General features: G+C 38.7%; 1 long non-coding RNA gene across 2 annotated transcripts in view; it reads right to left on the bottom strand.

The window, feature by feature from the left end:
- The window catches only part of LOC125084324 (uncharacterized), a 34,608-nt gene that overhangs the window by 11,301 nt on the left and 4,893 nt on the right, over window positions 1-18,414 (bottom strand). The window lies entirely within an intron of this gene.

Here is an 18,414-nt window from a genome sequence, read left to right as displayed (position 1 = left end):
TCCGTGAGAAATCACGGAGAAATGGTGTTCCACTACTACTTCCGTTTTCCAGTGACTCAGGAGGCCTTGTTCACAGTGGGTGCTCTAATAGCTCTAATTTGAGATGTTTGCTTGTAGGTTGAATACCAGCCTTGCTGCTTTAGATCTGCCTGCTTCTTGTCAGCATGCACAACCATTCAGGACGTTCCCATGAACAGGAATGCCATAGATCTAGCCCATTAGCAAAAAACAAGGCCTAAAATACTCCTACCAGGTCAGTCGGGGTGATGCACTGTAATGTCTTGTCCATTGATGTGCTACTCTGCAAATTCCAAGAGAATACTGTCAAGTGCGGCCCAAGAATTTTAAGATCATGTGAACTATTTCATGACACTTAGCACTACTTCAATGATGCCCTCTGACTCTGTGTAGGTAAGACCCAAACTTCTAGAAGTTGTCAGTGCTGTTGGATGTAGGGTGAATATTTCACACTTCCAGATTTGTTCAACTGGTACCTTCATTGTTTCAGGTAACAGAGAGGCTAGCCTTGTTAGTAGTAGGTTCTCGGACATAGGAAATGTTTGCCCCGTAAGTTGAATATTAACAATGTGCGCTAAGCCCTCCTGGTAAGTCGTTTTGTTCTGTTTTGTGCTTGGTAAATGTGCCCAATTGTTCAGGAAATTCCCATGAGCATTAATGCCTTAGATCTCGCCTATTAAGGAAAAACAAATTCCTTCTCTTTCAAGTTCAGTTTATTAAAACAATGCTCAAAATCCAGTTTTGTGGCAAATGTCAACACTTCGCCTAGAACTTAACTCTATTTCTGTCGTGTTGTACACATTATCTGATCTGATGATTTGGTCTCAAACAAAGCCAGAAAATTGGCATGGCAACATATCTTCCTTAATCGTTCTTGTACCTTTAATATATTTATGTTGGAGATGTGTGTCATGTTTTTCTACCAGTTGGTGTTCCTGACCCAGCACCTGGGAGGGTGGTTGACCTTTCTAGGTATATGCAATATACAATGTTGACATCATGCTGATCCACTGGGTAAGCAAGAAATGGCTAGCACGCTGCAGGCTTGATAAAACACAATGCTTCAGGGGCACCTGGGTGGCTCAGTCGGGTAAGTGTCTACCTTCAGTTCAGGTCATGATCCCAAGGTCTTGGAATCAGGTCACCTGTGGAGCTCTCTGCTTCTCCCTCTGCCCCTCCCCTCTGCTCATGCTCTCTCTCTCTCTCTCTCTCTCTCATAAATAAATAAATAAGATCAGAGGTCAAGAGATAAACCATGCAAAGATGCTGAGCTCCAGCCCCTATCCCATGTGACACAAAAGGCTTCCCCCTTTGAATGGGACCTAGAGCAGGAAGGAGATCTTCAACAGACCCAGGCTGTAGGCAAAGCAGCCCCGCTCTAGGCATGTGGCCTAACAGGCCTGAACCTGGAAGAGGAATCAATAGTGGAGAAGATGCAGGGAGGTGCTGACGGCAGGCGCCAGAGGGTGAGTCACAACGCAGGCTCGGGGTCTCGAACAAGGCTGTCCTATCTGCTGCTTTAAAAATAGCACCCAGGGGCACCTGGCTGGCTCAGTGGGTTAAAGCCTCTGCCTTTGGCTCAGGTCATGATCTCAGGGTCTTGGGATCGGGCCCCGCATCGGGCTTTCTGCTCAGCGGGGAGCCTGCTCCCTCCTCTCTCTCTGCCTGCCTCTCTGACTACTTGTGATCTCTGTCTGTCAAATAAATAAATAAATAAATAAATAAATAAATAAAATCTTAAAAAAAAAAAAATAGCTCCGTGCTGCAGGGCTCTGGAAGAGATAAATGCTTGCCCGCGGACACTAAGTAGTCATGCATGTTGAGGTGCTTATCAAGACCTGGGTTCTGTCAAACTCTTCAGCTCATAGGATCAGGTGAGCCCAGAGACAATCCATCATAAGAGGGAAATGGCACATCCAAATCAGCCCAAGCAGGACAAGAGGGTATCAGTAAACCACAAGCTAGAGTATCCACAGCCCTGACCACTCACCAGGAACCCTTCCTCAACTTACATGAATAGCCAGGGTGGGTGAGGCAGAAGAAAATGCCCAAACTTGATTTACGATGGATGCCTCAGGGAGTAAGTTTAAGCCAAAAATGGCAGCTACATTGTAGCCACAGTCTTCTCCAATAGAAAGAATACAAGGGTCCAAGAACCAAAGGGCAGAGGTGAGAGTGGGATGCTTATCATCATCTCTTTGATCCACTGGGGGAGTTTGAGCTTCCCATCCCTCCTCTGTGCTCTTTGGGGGCGAGGGACGCAATTCAACCCACACACCCCAGTAACGCACTTGGACTCAGCATCTGCTTTCCAGAGCCCCCCCCCCAAAAGGTGGGAGGGCATGTCAATTCAGTTTACGCAGAAGATTATTTAGTCATCTAGAGAAATGCATTGTGTCTGACTTTGTTGTTTATTATTCATTAAAGCCCAGAATCTGGGAGGGCACCTTGGGGGCTCAGTCAGTTAAACTTCTGACTCTTGGTTTTGGCTCAGGTCATAATCTCAGGGTCATGAGATTGAGCCTGGTGCCAGGCTCTGTGCTGGGTGTGCACCCTGCTTAGGATTCTCTCTCTCCCCCTGTCCCTCCTGCTCATGCACTCTTTCTTCTCTCTTCAAGAAAAAGGGGGAAAAAAGTGTTATAAAGCCCAGAATCTGTGAAGCACTTTACCACATAGATTTCTGTCAGATAGAAAAGATAACCTCAGGGGTGACAAGGAAGATTTGGTACCAAATTAGAACTATTACCTAGGTAAAGTAGAAAATCTTTGCACCCACCCTACTTTTCTTCCAGGAGCAAGGGAAGATTACCTCTCAATAAACTTTATAAGTGTTGTGGGAGACTAGAGTAAAATGAAACAGACCCTTAAACACAGAGAACAAACTGATGGTTGCCAGAGGGGATGAAATGGGAAAAAATGAATAAAGGGGAGTGGGAGATACAAGTTTCTAGTTATGAAATATGTAAGTCATGGGGATAAGAGCTAGAAGGTAGAGAATATAGTCCATTGTACCGTACCAGCATTGTATGGTGACAGATGCTACTTATACCTGTGGTGAGCACAGCATAACACACAGACTTGTCGAATCACTATGCTCTACACCAAAAATAATGTGACCTGTGTCAGATGTACTTCAATTAAATAAATACATAGGGAAATAAATACGTAAGTAAATACATAAATAAATAAAATTGAATTTTCATCATGTTATAAACTCTGCTTGTTTGAAATACCATTATGTCCACATTAACATATTCATGGAAGACAACCAGTAGGAAAGAAACCTGTTTAGCTTTGGTTTAACCTGCTTATTAAGAAAAATGATCCACTGGGGTGCCTGGGTGACTGAGTCGTTAAGCTTCTGCCTTTGGCTCAGGTCATGATCCAGGGTCCTGGGATTGAGCCGTGAATCAGTTTTATTTATAAATAAATAAAATCTTTAAAAGAAAAGAAAAATGACCCAAATTTGGCAACAGGCAAAAGGGATTCCTGGGGATTGTTTCAGGATCTAGGTCAAAGTTTCTAGCAAGCTTGCTAGGAAAACCTTTGTTTGACTTCCTACTTACTACTGATTAGGATATTTTGCAACTCTAAAGGAGTTTAATCTGAACACAGCTGATAGTACAACAAACGATATTTGTCTTGTCAGAGTAAAGATAACCCCCCAAAGTATCATTTTTGCCCGGGGGAAATTAACCATTTTTGTAATTAACACAGTAATCTTATTCTATATTTTCAAAAAAAATTCTAGTCCTGATTAACATATGGACTCTTGTTCTTCAACCACTTCTTGAGTTAGTTTTACCATCCTGCCATTCCCTCATTAATGATGTAGTTAATAGACCTTTGACACATTTTGATTTTACACTTGTAAGAGGTAGTAATGCTTTGTAACTTATTGAAAATTACACTTTATTTATTTATTTATTTTTATTTTTTGACAGAGAGATCACAAGCAGGCAGAGAGGCAGGCAGAGAGAGAGGAGGAAGCAGGCTCCCTGCTGAGCAGAGAGCCCGATGCGGGGCTCGATCCCAGGACTCCGAGATCATGACCTGAGCCGAAGGCAGCGGCTTAACCCACTAAGCCACCCAGGCGCCCCGAAAATTACACTTTAAAAACTATTTTCAAACTTACTTAGCTGCAGAAACAACATTGTCTTTTTTTCTAATCTCATTTAAGACCATGGGCATTCCTTAGAACTATATAATAAGGTGACTGCTTGGGAAACCTGCTGCCAAAGCAGTCTTTTAGACAGGAGAAATAAGGAGGGCATGGTGTGTAAATAGGCATGATGAGCCTTACTGATTAAGCCAAAGGAAAGTTTCAAGCAGCCCCTAAAAAGTCTAAACAGTAAGACAGCTCATCAATTCACATACTCCTCCCTTCCCCTAATCATCCTTGACATTGAAATGAACTACTGCTGTTTAGGAAAATGAAACAGATATACGCATCCTGACTTCAAATATTTAATTCAGTATTTGAACTTTGATATAGATACACAGATGGATACATGTGGGTATATGAGGGTCTCTTTTTTAAAATTTTATTTATTAATTTGAGACAGAGAGAGTAAATGCAGGGGAAGAGGCAGAGGGAGAAGGAGAGAATCTCCAACAGACTCCATGCTGAGCAGGTAGCCCAATGTGGGGCTCGATATCATGACCCTGAGATCATGACCCCATTCAAAATCAAGAGTCTGTTGCCTAATCAACTGAGCCACCCAGGCACCTTGAGGGTTTTCTTTTGTTTAATCAAAAGAGGATTTTGTTGTTGTTGTTGTTTTTTAAAAGGATGGTCTTTTTCCTTTTTTTATTTTTTTTTAAGATTTTTATTTATTCATTTGACAGAGATCACAAGTAGGCAGGCAGAGAGAGAGGGGGGAAGCAGGCTCCCTGCTGAGCAGAGAGCCTAATGTGGGGTTTGATCCCAGGACCCTGGGATCATGACCTGAGCCAAAGGCAGAGGCTTTAACCCACTGAGCCACCCAGGCACCCCCAAAAGAGGGTTTTTATTAAAGTCTTCTAGGAAAAAGACCAATAATCACAAAGATAAATACTAGAATTACAGGCAGCCACACCACTCAGAGAGAATCATACAATGTTTGGCTACTTCACCAATTCTTCTCATTTGCAAAATCGGGATCATGCTGACCATGCTACTAATGTCATTTTCTTTTTTTCACTTAACAATATGTCATGAATATTTTCTTTTGTCATTAAATATTCTTCTGCATGATTTTTCATGGCCTTATTGTGGGGAGTGCCATAATTCATTTTATGAGTCTTTGACCATGGGCCATTTAGTTTGCTGCCTGTTCCTAATATTTTCTTTAGGATAGGTTCCTAGAAGTGAAACATTAAGAAGAAGTGTATTTTTCTATTTTTTTTTTAACATGTTGCCAGATAGTCCTCCAAAGTGTGTATAATTAAAAATACCACTAACGGGTATATAAAAGTGCTATTGTCTTACATTCTCCACAATAATTTCATTTGTGTTTCTATTGTAGTTTCTTATTGCTATTTTTAAATATATCGGTCCATTTAATATATTGGTTAACATGGTTAGTTAATTTAATAGAAGACTGATATCTCATGATTTTAATTTGCACTTAATTACTAGTAAAGTCAATATTTTTTCATATTTGTTGTCTTAATTTTCTACTGTGAGTTAGTTTTTCCATATGAACTTTAGTTTCGCTCTCTAGAAAAGATTTTTGGTATTTTTACTGAGATTCCATTAAATTTAAAAATTAACCTACAGAGAATCAGTGTGTTTATGATACTGAGCTATTCTATCCAAGAACACTGGATATATTTCCACTTGTCTAAAATCCATTTTTGTACCTTTCAGACATGTTTTAAATTATCCTTTTATAAACTTTGAACATATATTTTATGTTTATTCCTCAATGTATGTCTGTTATATAATTATACTGTATCTGAAGGCATTTAAATTTTATATGTCGATATTATATTTTGCTGCCATAAGAGAACTATGTTGCTTCAGTCAGCTTTATGATTGAGTCTCAGCTTTCTAGGAATACTAACATGTCATCTGCAATCAGACCTTTTTACTTCTTTTACCAATTCTCCTGTTTCTGGTTGACTTCCTTTTATTGTTTGTATTGGCTAAAACCTCCAGTACTATGTGAAATAGTAACATAGGTACTAGGCATCCTTACTGGTTCCTGATCCTAACGGAAATGCAGCTAACACTTCCTCTTTAAGTAAAATGTTACTTTAGAGCTAAGATACAGGGGAGGAGTTAAGATGGTGGAGAAGTAAGGGAACCCTATGTTTGTCTGTTCCCTTAAAGTCAGCTAGATATTTATCAAATCATCCTGAACACCTGAGAAATCAATCAGAGATCTGAGAAAAGAAATGCTTAAATTCTACAAGTAGAAAACTGACCTCTTTTAGGGACTTTCTTTTAACAAAAAGACAAAAACATACCCAGGATCTAGTTTTTTGTTGTTTTTTGTTCGTCTGTTTTATTTTTTCCTGTTGTCATTGTTGTTATTGTTGTTTTTTATCTTTCTTTCTTCCTTTCTTTTCTGGACAAAATGATGTGACAGAGAAATCCATCCCAAAAGAAAGAACAGGAGGGTAATACTCTCTGCCAGGGATTTAATCAATATGGATATAAGTAAGATGTCTGAACTAGCATTTAAAACAATGATTGTAAAGATACTAGCTGAGCTTGAAAAGAAGAATAGAAGACACTAGAGAATCCCATACTGTAGAAAGAAAAGAACTAAAATTTAGTCAAGCCAAAATTGAAAATGTTATTACCAAGATGCAGACCTGAGTGGAGGCCATAAAAATGAGGATGAGTGAAGCAAAAGAGAGAATCAGTGATATAGAACATAAAATGATGGAAAACAAGGAAAATGAAAAGAAGAGAGAAAGGGAGACTCAGCAATTCCATAAGCAAAATAATATCCATATAATAGGGGTCCCAGAAGATAAGGGACGGGAGGAAGGGGAAGACAGTTTGTTTAAACAAATTATGCTGAAAACTTCCCTAATCTAGAGAAGGAAATGGGCATTCAAGTCCAGGAGCCACAGATAACCCCCCTCAAAATCAATAAAAACAGGTTAACATCTTGACATATAATAGTGAAGCTTGCAAATTTCCAAGATAAAGAGAAAATCCTGAAAGCAGCTTGGGACAAGAGGTCATTAACTTACAAGGGTAGAAACATAAGGCTGGCAGCAGACCTGTCCACATAGACCTGGCAGGCGGGAGAGGACTGCCATGATATATTCAAGGTGCTAAATAAGAAAAATGTGCAGCCAAGAATACTTTATCCAGCAAGGCTGTCATTCAGAATAGAAGAAGAAATAAAGAGTTTCCAGGACAAACAAAAGCTAAAGGAATTTGTGAACATTAAACCAGGCCTGCAAGAAATATTAAAGGGAATCCTTTGAGCAAAGAGAGAGCCCAAAAGTAATAAAGACCAGAAAGGGACAGAGACAATATACAGGAACAGAGACTTTACAAGTAATACAATGGCACTACATTTATATCTTTTAATAATTACTCTGAATGTAAATGGACTAGTTGCTTCAGTCAAAAGACTTAGGGTATCAGAGTGGATTAAAAAAAACAAAAAAACAAAAAAAAACAAGAGCCACTGAGGGGCACCTGGGTGACTCAGGCAGTTAAGCATCTGCCTTCAGATCTGATCATGGTCCCAGGGTCCTGGGATTGAGCCCTGAGTTGGGCTCCCTGATCAGCAGGGAATCTGCTTCTTCCCTATCCCTCTGTCCTTCCCAACTCATGCTCTATTTCTTACTTGCTCTCTCCCTCAAGTAAATAAATAAAATCTTAAAACAACAATAAGACACATCAATATGCTGCTTACAGGAGACTCAGTTTAGATCCAAAGACACTTCCAGATTGACAGTGGGGTGAAGAACCATTTAGCATGCTAATGGACATCAAAAGAAAGCTGGTGTAGTCATCTTCATATCAGACAAACTAGATTTTAAACCAAAGACTGTAAGAAGAGATGAAGAGGGACACTATATTATAAAAAAATGTCCGCCCAACAAGAAGACCTAACGATTGTAAGTATTTATTCCCCTAGGTTGGGAACAGCCAAATATATAAACCAATTAATGACAGAATGTTAAAAACTCATTGATAATAATACAATAATAGTAAGGGACTTTAACACACCACTCACTGCAATGGACAGATCATCTAAGCAGAAGAACAATAAGGAAACAAGACTTTGAATGGCACACTGGACCAAATGGACTTAACAGATATATTCAGAGCATTTCATCCTAAAGCAACAGAATATACATTCTTCCTTAATGCACATGTAACATTCTCCAGAATAGATTATATACTGGGTTACAAATGAGGTCTCAACTGGTACAAAAAGACTAAGATCATACCATGCATATTTTCAGACTACAACACTATAAAACTTGAAGTCAATCATAAGAAAAAATTTGGAAGGACCACATATACATGGAGGTTAAAAAAATCCTACTGAAGAATGAATGGGTCAACCAGGAAATTAAAGAATTTTCTAAAATACATGGTAGAAAGTGAAAATGAGAACACAACAGTTCAAAACCTTTGGGTTGCAGCAAAGGTGGCCCCAAGAGGGAAGTACATAGCAATATAGGCCTTATACTAGAAACAAGAAAAGTCTGAAATACACAACCTAACCTTACACCTAAAGGATCTGGAAAAAGAACAACAAATAAAGCCTAAATCTGGCAGGAGAAGAAAGAATAAAGATTAGGGCAGAAATCAATGATATAGAAATTTAAAAAAATAAAACAGTAGAATACATCAATGAAACTAGGAGCTCTTTCTTTGAAAGCATTAATAAGATTAATAAACCCCTAGCCAGACTTATCAAAAAGAAAACAGGAAGGACCCAAATGAATAAAGTCATGAATGAAAGAAGAGAGATCACAACTAATACTGAAGAAATACAATCATAAGAGAATATTATGAGCAATTATATGCCAACAAATTGGGCAATCTGGAAGAAACGGATGCATTCCTAGAAACATATAAACTACCAAACTGATATAGGAAGAAACAGAAAATGTGAACAGACCCATAACCAGCAAAGAAATTGAAATAGTAATCAAAAATCTCCCAATGAGGGGTGCCTGGGCCTCTGACTTCAGCTCATATCATGATCTCAGGGTCCTGGGATTGAGCCCCATGTCAAGCTCCCTGCTAAGAGGATGTCTGCTTCTCTCTCTTCCTCTGCTTCTCTCCCCATTTGTGTTCTCTCTGTCTCTCTCTCAAATAAATAAATAATCTCCCAATGAATAAGAGTCCAGGCCAGATGGCTTCCCAGGGGAAAGTTCAACCTTAAATGTTCTACCAAACATTTAAAGAAGAATCAATAACTATTCTTCTGTAACTGTTCCCAAAAGTAGAAATGGAAGGATAACTTCCAAACTCATTCTATGAGGCCAGCATCACCTTGATCCCAAAACCAGACAAAGACCCCACCAAAAAGGAGAATTACAGACCAATATCCCTGATGAATATGGATGCAAAAATTCTCACCAAGACACTAGCTAATAGGATCCAACAGTACATTAAAAGAATTATTCACCACAGCCAAATGGGATTTATTCCTGGATTGCAAGTGTGGTTCAACATCAGTGAATCAATCAATGGGATACACCACATTAGTAAAAGAACAAGAACCATATGATACTCTAAATAGACAAAGAAAAAGCATTTTACAAAATACAGCTTTCTTTCTTTTTTTTTTTTTTAAGATTTTATTTGTTTTTCAGAGAGAGAAAGTGCACAAGCAGGCGGACTGGCCAACACCTTAATCTTGGATGTCTAACCTCCAGAACTGTGAGAAAATCAATTTCTGGTGTTTAAGCCCCACTGTCTGTGGTATTTCTTTTGGCAGTCCTAGCAAACTAATATAATATCTTAGCCTTGATAATCCTGAATTGCTTTGGCCAGTAATTGTTTTTGTATTATTTGTAACAGCATTAAGTATCAACCTTATACTGGTGTTACAAAAAAGAACTTAAAAGTTTTTCTCCATTTTCTATGCTAAGAAAAAATTTGTGAAATTATGACTACTTGGTCTTTAAAGTTTTGGCAGAATTTCTCTGTGGAACCATATGAACCTGCTGCTTTTTTTTTTTTTTAAGATTTTATTTATTTATTTTTAAAGAGAGAGAGAGAGCATGAGTTGGGGGAGGGGCCCCGGGAGAGGGAGAAGCAGACTCTCCACTGAGCAGGGAGCCTGATGCAGGACTCAGTTCTAGGATCCTGGGATCATGACCTCAACAAAAGTCAGACACTTAACAGACTGAGCCACCCAGGTGCCCAAACCTGCTGCTTTTTTGTGGACAATTTCCTTGACAATTTTCCCTATTTCTCCTATGGAGTTGTACTGTTTGTCTACCTCCAGAAAATTCTAGTGAAGTGCAGTTTCCTATAAAATTATCAATTTCATCAGTGTTTTCAAATTTATGTGCATAAAAAAATTTATGTGCGTAGTGGTCCACAAAATAGTCCCATATTTATAAATTTATAAATTTCTTATATTGTATATTTGGTGGCTTTCTTCTTTTTTTCTCAATTAGATTAGTTGTTTGAATACTTTATTGCTTTTAAAAAAAACAGTATTTTTAAGTTAATTATATTTACTTATTTATCTATCCTCCACCTCATTGATACCTGCTTTTATTTTTTACTATTTCCTTCCTTGTGTGTGTGTTGTTGTTTTTTTGTTTTGTTTTGGTTTGGTTTGGTTTGGTTTGTTTTTTTTTTTTTTTGGTTTGTCTTTTGGTTCTTTTCCTAGCTTCTGAGTTGGATATTTAATTCACTACTTTTTATTGTTTTACTTATATTAATACAGGTTTAAGGCCATTGATTTTCTTCTGATAGCTGCTATAAAATAAGACTATAGATTCCGATACATAGTGTTTTTATTTTTATTGTTTTAAGATTTATTTATTTATTTGACAGAGAGAAAGCACATGAGAGAGTACTAGCAAGGGCAGCAGCAGAGGGAGAGGGAGAAGCTCAGCAGGGAGCCCGATGCGGGCTCCACCCTAGGACCCTGAGATCATGACCTGAGCCAAAGGCAGATGCTTAATCAACTGAGCCACCCAGGTGCCCCAGATACACAGTGTTTTAATTAATTAACTAATTAGATTCTGTAATTTTTCTTTATAATTTCCCTGTTTTTTAATGAAAAGAGCTTTTTAAAAAATTACTGATGAAAACTTCCTTTTATCATCTGATTTTATTAACTCTGAATTTTATCACATGATAATCATAGAGTGTGGTTTGTAATGATTCTGTTTTATGAAACTTATGCTTTTTTGTGACACCATATGCAATCATATTTTGTGAGTACTACACAGGTAATTGAGAAAGACTGCTGTTAGGATGTGAAGTTCAATATATATCCATACCATCTACCTCACTGATTCTGTTGGTTAGATTTTCCATATCCTTATTTAATTTTTGTCCATCTTGACCTTTCTTCTACTAAGATTGGTATATGCAAGTGTGCTATTGTTAGTGTTTTTTTTTTCTCTTGCAATCCAGTTCTTTTTGCCTTTTAAGAGTGGCTATTGTTATAACATCATTGCTAACTCTGACTTTTATTTTAAAATATGTGCTTCTTGGGGTGCCTGGGTGGCTCAGTTATTAAGCATCTGCCTTCAGTTCAGGTCCTGATCCCAGGGTCCTGGGCTTGAGTCCCACGTTGGGCTCCCTGCTCAGTGGGAAGCCTGCTTCTCCCTCTCCCACTCACCCTGCTTGTGTTCCCTCTCTTGCCATGTCTCTCTCTGTCAAATAAATAAATAAATAAATAAAATCTTCATTTTAAAACAAGATTTAAAATATGTGCTTCTTGGGGCACCAGGGTGGGTCAATCAGTGAGGCATCCAACTTCTGGTTTCAGCTCAGGTCATGACCTCATGATCATGGGACTGAACCCTGCATTGGGCTCTGTGCTCTGCATGGAGTCAGCTTCAGATTCTCTCACGCTCTCCCCTGCTTTCTCTCTGTTTCCCAAATAAATAAATAAAATCTTATAAAGTAAATATGTGCTTCCTGGGGCACCTGGGTGGCTCATTCAGTTGAGTCTGACTCTTGATTTCAGCTCAGGTCATGATCTCAGGGTTGTGAGATCAAGCCCCACATTGGGATCCCTGTTGGACATGGAGCCTGCTTAAGACTCTCTCTTTCCCTCTCCCTCTGCCCCTCAGCCCCATCTCTCCTCACTCTAAAAAAATTATATATGTATATAAAAATATATATATATACTATGAATGCAAATAAACATATACATATGCTTCTTCATATAGTGCTTTTTTTGACTTGCATTCTACTTTCTCTGCTCTCAAGATCACAGAACTTGCTTTTGTTTCTATCTTTCCATCTCTTTGTTTTCTGACATTCTTTTATATACAGAATACAGTTGATCTTGTTTTATTAGACAGATTGGAAACCTTTCTATTTCACAGATTAACTAAATCCATTCACAGTTACTTATTCCTTTTGCATTAAGATTGCTTTGTTTAGGGGCACCTGGGTGGCTCAGTGGGTTGGGCCACTGCCTTCGGCTCAGGTCGTGATCTCAGGGTCCTGGGATCGAGTCCCGCATCGGGCTCTCTGCTCAGCAAGAAGCCTGCTTCCCTCTCTCTCTCTCTCTGCCTGCCTCTCCGTCTACTTGTGATCTCTCTCTGTCAAATAAATAAATAAAATCTTTAAAAAAAAATAAAAAAAAATTAAAAAAAAAAGATTGCTTTGTTTAGGGGCGCCTGGGTGGCTCGGTGGGTTAAGCCTCTGCCTTCGGCTCAGGTCATGATCTCACGGTCCTGGGATCGAGCCCCACATCGGGCTCCCTGCTCAGCGGGGAGCCTGTTTCCCCCCTTCCCCACCCCCTCCCCCGCCTGCCTCTCTGCCTACTTGTGATCTCTGTCAAATAGATTTTTAAAAAATCTTTTAAAAAATTGTTTTGTGTATAATTAGTTGATATGCTTCTCTACATGATGTGTTTTCTTTGCTCTATTATTTTTAAATATTCTCTTGATATTTAGGAAACTTTGTATTATTATTCTAGAGCTTATTTTTGGAATTCTGTTTTCTTTTGTTTTTTAATTTTTTATTTCTTTTCAGCGTAACAGTATTCATTGTTTTTGCATGGAATTCTCTGTTTTCTAATGGTAGCTGCCTTTCACTTTCCTGATTTGTCCATTTGTATTCATATCCACTGATTCCCATCTGTTGTCTAGACAGGGAGTTCATTTTGCTTTTTCTTTCTCTTTTCCTTCTTCTATTTTAGTTGCTTAAATTTTTACTTAGAATACATCATTCATATATATATATATATACATATATATATATATAACTATTTTATCCTCTTTCCCAACCTTGTTTTTATCTTAGATTTATTTATTTATTTATTTATTTTTAAGGTAGGCTCCATGACCAACATGGGGCTTGAACTCACAACCCAAAGATCAAGAGGCACATGCTGTACCAGCTGAGCCAGCTAGACACCCAGTTGATCTTAGATTTAAATTAATTATATTACATGCTCACCATCAGCCCTTTAGCTAAAGATTTCACAATCATCTTTTAGTTGAAGGTCATCCTCTCATAGACTCCTCAGGAAAGGCTGATAAGTTCCATATTTCCCAAACTTTTCCAAGTTCAAAAAATTTTTTCTATATTTGTAATACCTACAGGATAATGTAGTGAGTTGAATAGTGTTCCACAAGAAGAGACGCTCAAGTCCTAACCTCAGGGACCTGTGAATATCAATTTAATTATGAAGGGAGTCTTTGCAGACATAATTAAAGACCTTGGGATGATACTATTCTGGATTTCGGATAGGCCATAAATTCAATGACTAGTGCCCTTATGGAGGAAAGAAGGTGAAATTTCAAACACAGAGGTATATCAGGGAATGCCTTATGAAGAAAAAGATAAAGATCGGAGTTACACAGCCTCTAGGCAAGGAACGCCAGAATTGCTAGCAGCCACCAGCAGCTAAGAGATAGGCAGAGAACAGATTATCCCTCAGAGCCACCAGAAGAAGCCAATGCTGCCAGCACCTCGATTTTAGATTTCTGGCCTCCAGAACGCTGAACGAATAAATGTCCATTTGTTTTAAGCTACCAAGTTTCTGGAAATTCATTATGATAACCCTAGGAAACCAACACAGACAGCTTAGCTACTTATAAAATCTTTAGTTCATGCTTTCTTTCCTAAAGCTACTTTTCTTTTCAAAAAGGGCTGCTCCGGGGCACCTGGGTGGCTCAGTGGTTGAGACTCTGCCTTCGGCTCAGGTCATGATCTCAGGGTCCTGGGATCGAGTCCCGCATCGGGCTTTCCCGTCTGCGGGGAGCCTGCTTCCTCCTCTCTCTCTCTCTCTCTCTCTCTCTGCTTGCCTCTCTGCCTGCTTGTGATCTCTCTCTGTCAAATAAATAAAATCTTTAAAAAAAAAAAAAAAGGGCTGCTCCGAGCCATCAGAAGAAATGAAATCTTGCCATTTGCGATGACGTGGGTAGAACTAGAGGGTATTATGCTGAGCGAAATAAGTCAATCAGAAAAAGACAATTATCATATAATCTCCCTGATATGAGGAAATTGAGAGGTAACGTGGGGTGGTTGGGGGGTAGGAAAGGAATAAATGAAACAAGATGGGATTCGGAGGGAGGCAAACCATAAGAGACTCTTACTCTCACAAAACAAATGGAGGGTTGCTGGGGAGAGGGTGGGTAGGAAGAGGGTGGTTGGGTGATGGACACTGGGGAAGGTATGTGCTATGGAGAGTGCTGTGAAGTGTGTAAACCTGGCGATTCACAGACCTGCATCCCTGGGGCTAATAATACATTATATGTTAATAAAAAAATAAAACAAATTTTTAAAAAGGGGCTGCTCCATAGTTGCCCCACTTTGCATGTGAACTTTGAAAAGTCTGAAGGTTGGAAGCTGTCTAATTCTCTAGGCCTTGAAAGACAGTTGGTCCTTTTGCCTGGAGTCTTGGAGAATTTATCTTTAAAGTTTAACCATTTCTCTATCGTATGTCTCAGAATCGATCTTTGTGTGTCAATTTTCTCAAGTAGGTGTGGCTCTTTAAATAGCAGATTCAGATTGTTTCTTTTTTGGAAATGTTTTCTTAGATTATAGGTTGTTACTTTTTTTTTTTTTTTTAAGTAGACTCCAAGCCCAGTGTGGAGCCCAATATGAGGCTTGAACTCATGACCATGAGATGAAGACCTGAGCTGATAATGAAGAGTCAGACACTTAACTGACTGAGCTACCAGGTGCCCCAGTTTATAGATTTATTAGTTCTGGTCTATTGTTTTGACTTGCTTCTTCTTTATAAAAATTTTGAAACTGCTTTACCCACTTCCATTTTAGCCATTTATTCTCCTTTGTTTTGATTGTTTTCCTGCTTCTTTTCAATGCTGCTTATTTAATTTTTTAATTGAGACTATTTTCCCTTGGGCACTTAGCCATTTAGTCTTCAATTTGGAGATGATTTTTTATTTTTGTCCATTTCTTTCTTGAATTCAATCAACTCATTTCTTCTCTTCCTAATTTTGCCTATTTCATTCTTGGCAATTTTGGGCATCCTTTGCCTATTTCAATCTTGCCTAATTCATTCTGATTCAATGTGCTTTTCATATCCCAAATGCTTGATTGAAAATATTTGGTTTAATTCTGTGTATGGTATCACAATTTTCTTCTGGTTTCTGTTATCTTGGGGTGAAGAATTTTTATCACCTGAAATGCTTTTATCTTCCTTTTCTGTTTCCTATAGTTTTGTGTTGATGAATTCTATGTAATCTATCAGCACAGTTGGCTGTTGAGGGTATTTCACAAAATGGCTAATTTGAGGATGCTCTCCTTCGTCAGGGTAGTAAAAGGCAATCTATTTAATGGCTGTCTCTGTGAAGGGAGGAGGATGGGATTGTGATCATTGATTTTGGTTCTTACTTCCAAATTTTTTTTTTTTAAGATTTTTTTTTTATTTATTTATTTGACAGAGAGAGATCACAAGTAGACGGAGAGGCAGGCAGAGAGAGAGAGAGAGAGAGAGGGAAGCAGGCTTCTTGCTGAGCAGAGAGCCCGATGCGGGACTCGATCCCATGACCCTGAGATCATGACCTGAGCCGAAGGCAGCGGCTTAACCCACTGAGCCACCCAGGCGCCCCCTTACTTCCAAATTTAAGACTCTAAGTTTCCCCCTTTCTTCTTCTCCGTACCACCAAGTCTCCAAAGACGACTCCTTCCTTCCTTTATTTTTTATTAATATTTTTATTTATTTACTTATTTGAGAGAGAGATAGTGAGTGAAAGCGAGCACAGGGGGAGAGTGAGAAGGAGAGAGAAGCAGGCTCCCCACTGAGCGGAGAACCCGATGTCAGGTTTGATCCCAGGACCCGAGATCATGACCTGAGCCCAAGGCAGATGCCTAACCAACTGAACCACCCAGGTGGCACCCCCCTTCCTTCTTTTGAAACTTTCTTCCCACTTTCCCTTTTCCTTTTTTTGAGATAGTTACCTTAAGTCCTGCTCATTTTAAAGTTCTTTCCTTGTGGAGTGTTTTTATCCACTAGAACCCTTCCCCTCTCTCCCATATTTTCATCTTTAAGTTTTCCTTCCCTCTCATGATTTTTGGTCAATTTTAGACCCCCTTGCTCCCCTCTTTTTTTATTTTCACAGGTTTTCTGAAGTCTTCCTGTCCCAGTTCTGTTCAAAGCCTTGCGACAGAGCTGGACAGAGAACTCTGGTAAAAATTGGTGTTTATTTTTCTATGCACTGGCAATATGAGCTTTGTAATTACATGATAGGTATGAGATTTGTGTGGCTTTATTTGTTCTTTTTGTTAGTCCATATAGTTTTGGGGCACAGGTATGAGAAGCTCCATATTTAGTTGGCTATGATCAACAACAGTGTTCCTTGGTTTCTTTATTTTTTTATATCCTAGATTCATTTCAGCAATTAAAAAAATTTTTTTCAAGGGCTTCAATGGAATTATGTTAAATCTATAAATTAATGTGGGAAAACCGACTTGGCCGTTAGGCATGTGCTTTGGAAACTTCCAGAATCAAATCCCGCTCTGCCATCTACTATTTGTGTGGCTTGGGGCAAATTGCTTCACCTCTGTGGGACACAACTTCTTCAGTTTTTTTTTTTAAATAATTATAATTTAAAGATTTTATTTATTTATTTGTCAGAGAGAGAGAGAAAGAGAGCGAGCACAAGTAGGCAGAGAGGCAGGCAGAGGCAGAGAGAGAAGCAGGCTTCCCACTGAGCAAGGAGCCTGGTGTAGGACTCGATCCCAGGACCCTGGGATCATTACCTGAGCTGAAGGCAGCAGCTTAATCGACTGAGCCACCCAGGTGTCCCTTCTTCAGTTGTTTAAAAAGAAAAGAGAAAAACCCCTCAGAATATTGTATGATTATGTGTATAAGTTGCTTAACACAGGACCTAGCACATATCATGTATTTTTAGTTGGTCTACACACCCAGGAAAATATCTCTTCTTTTTATTTGAGTCTTCTTATTTCTACCTCAGTACAGCTTTATTATTATCTTCACATTTGTCTTGTACATTCCTTTTAATTTGATTACTAGGTGTTTAAATTTTTTTTTTTTTAAGTTGGCTCCACACCCAGGGTGCAGGTGAACACAGGGCTTGAACTCATGACTCTGAGATCACAACATAGGCTGAGATCAAGAATCAGCAGCTTAACCAACTGAGCCACTCAGGCACCCCTAGGTGTTTTACATTTTTATTATAATTATTAATGCCATTTGGGGGCAGTGTATTTTCTACCTTCATTCACAAGAAAACTTATTTTTGTGAATTTTGGATTCAACGACCTCATAGAATTCTTATTACTTCATTATTTTTTCACTGAACTCTGTTTTTTAGGTAAATAAGAATATAATTTGCATGCAATGATAATTTTATCTTTCTCCTGTTGATAACTATACCTCATTCATTTTTATCTCTTCCATCGGCTAGTACCTCCGGCACCATGTTTAACAGTGGCAGTGATGACTGGCGTCTTTGTCTTATTTTTCTAGTGGTTCAATAATGAGTATGATGTTGGCTGATGGTTTGATCTGGATGCTCTTTCTTAGGGCACTGATTGTGTAATGTGACAGTTCTGTTCTTATCATGTTAGTTTAGTGATAATGTGTTCTGTTGGATATGCTTTGCTGTTGTCTTATTAAGGACTTGTATATTGATTTTTTTTTTTTTTTTGTCTTTTGCTTTTGGTGGCTATCTTTGTTAGGTTTAAATATTAGGGCTCATGAATTTCACAAAATAGATGAAGAAATCTATCTTTATTTATGCTTTGGGGTAGTTTATTTTCCACGGGAATTATTTGTTCTT

Source organism: Lutra lutra, chromosome 14 (assembly GCF_902655055.1).
Source record: "Lutra lutra chromosome 14, mLutLut1.2, whole genome shotgun sequence".
Classification (NCBI taxonomy): Eukaryota; Metazoa; Chordata; class Mammalia; order Carnivora; family Mustelidae; genus Lutra; species Lutra lutra.
The sequence above is the reverse complement of the archived record's forward strand: the minus strand, read 5'-3'. Positions and strand labels throughout refer to the sequence as shown.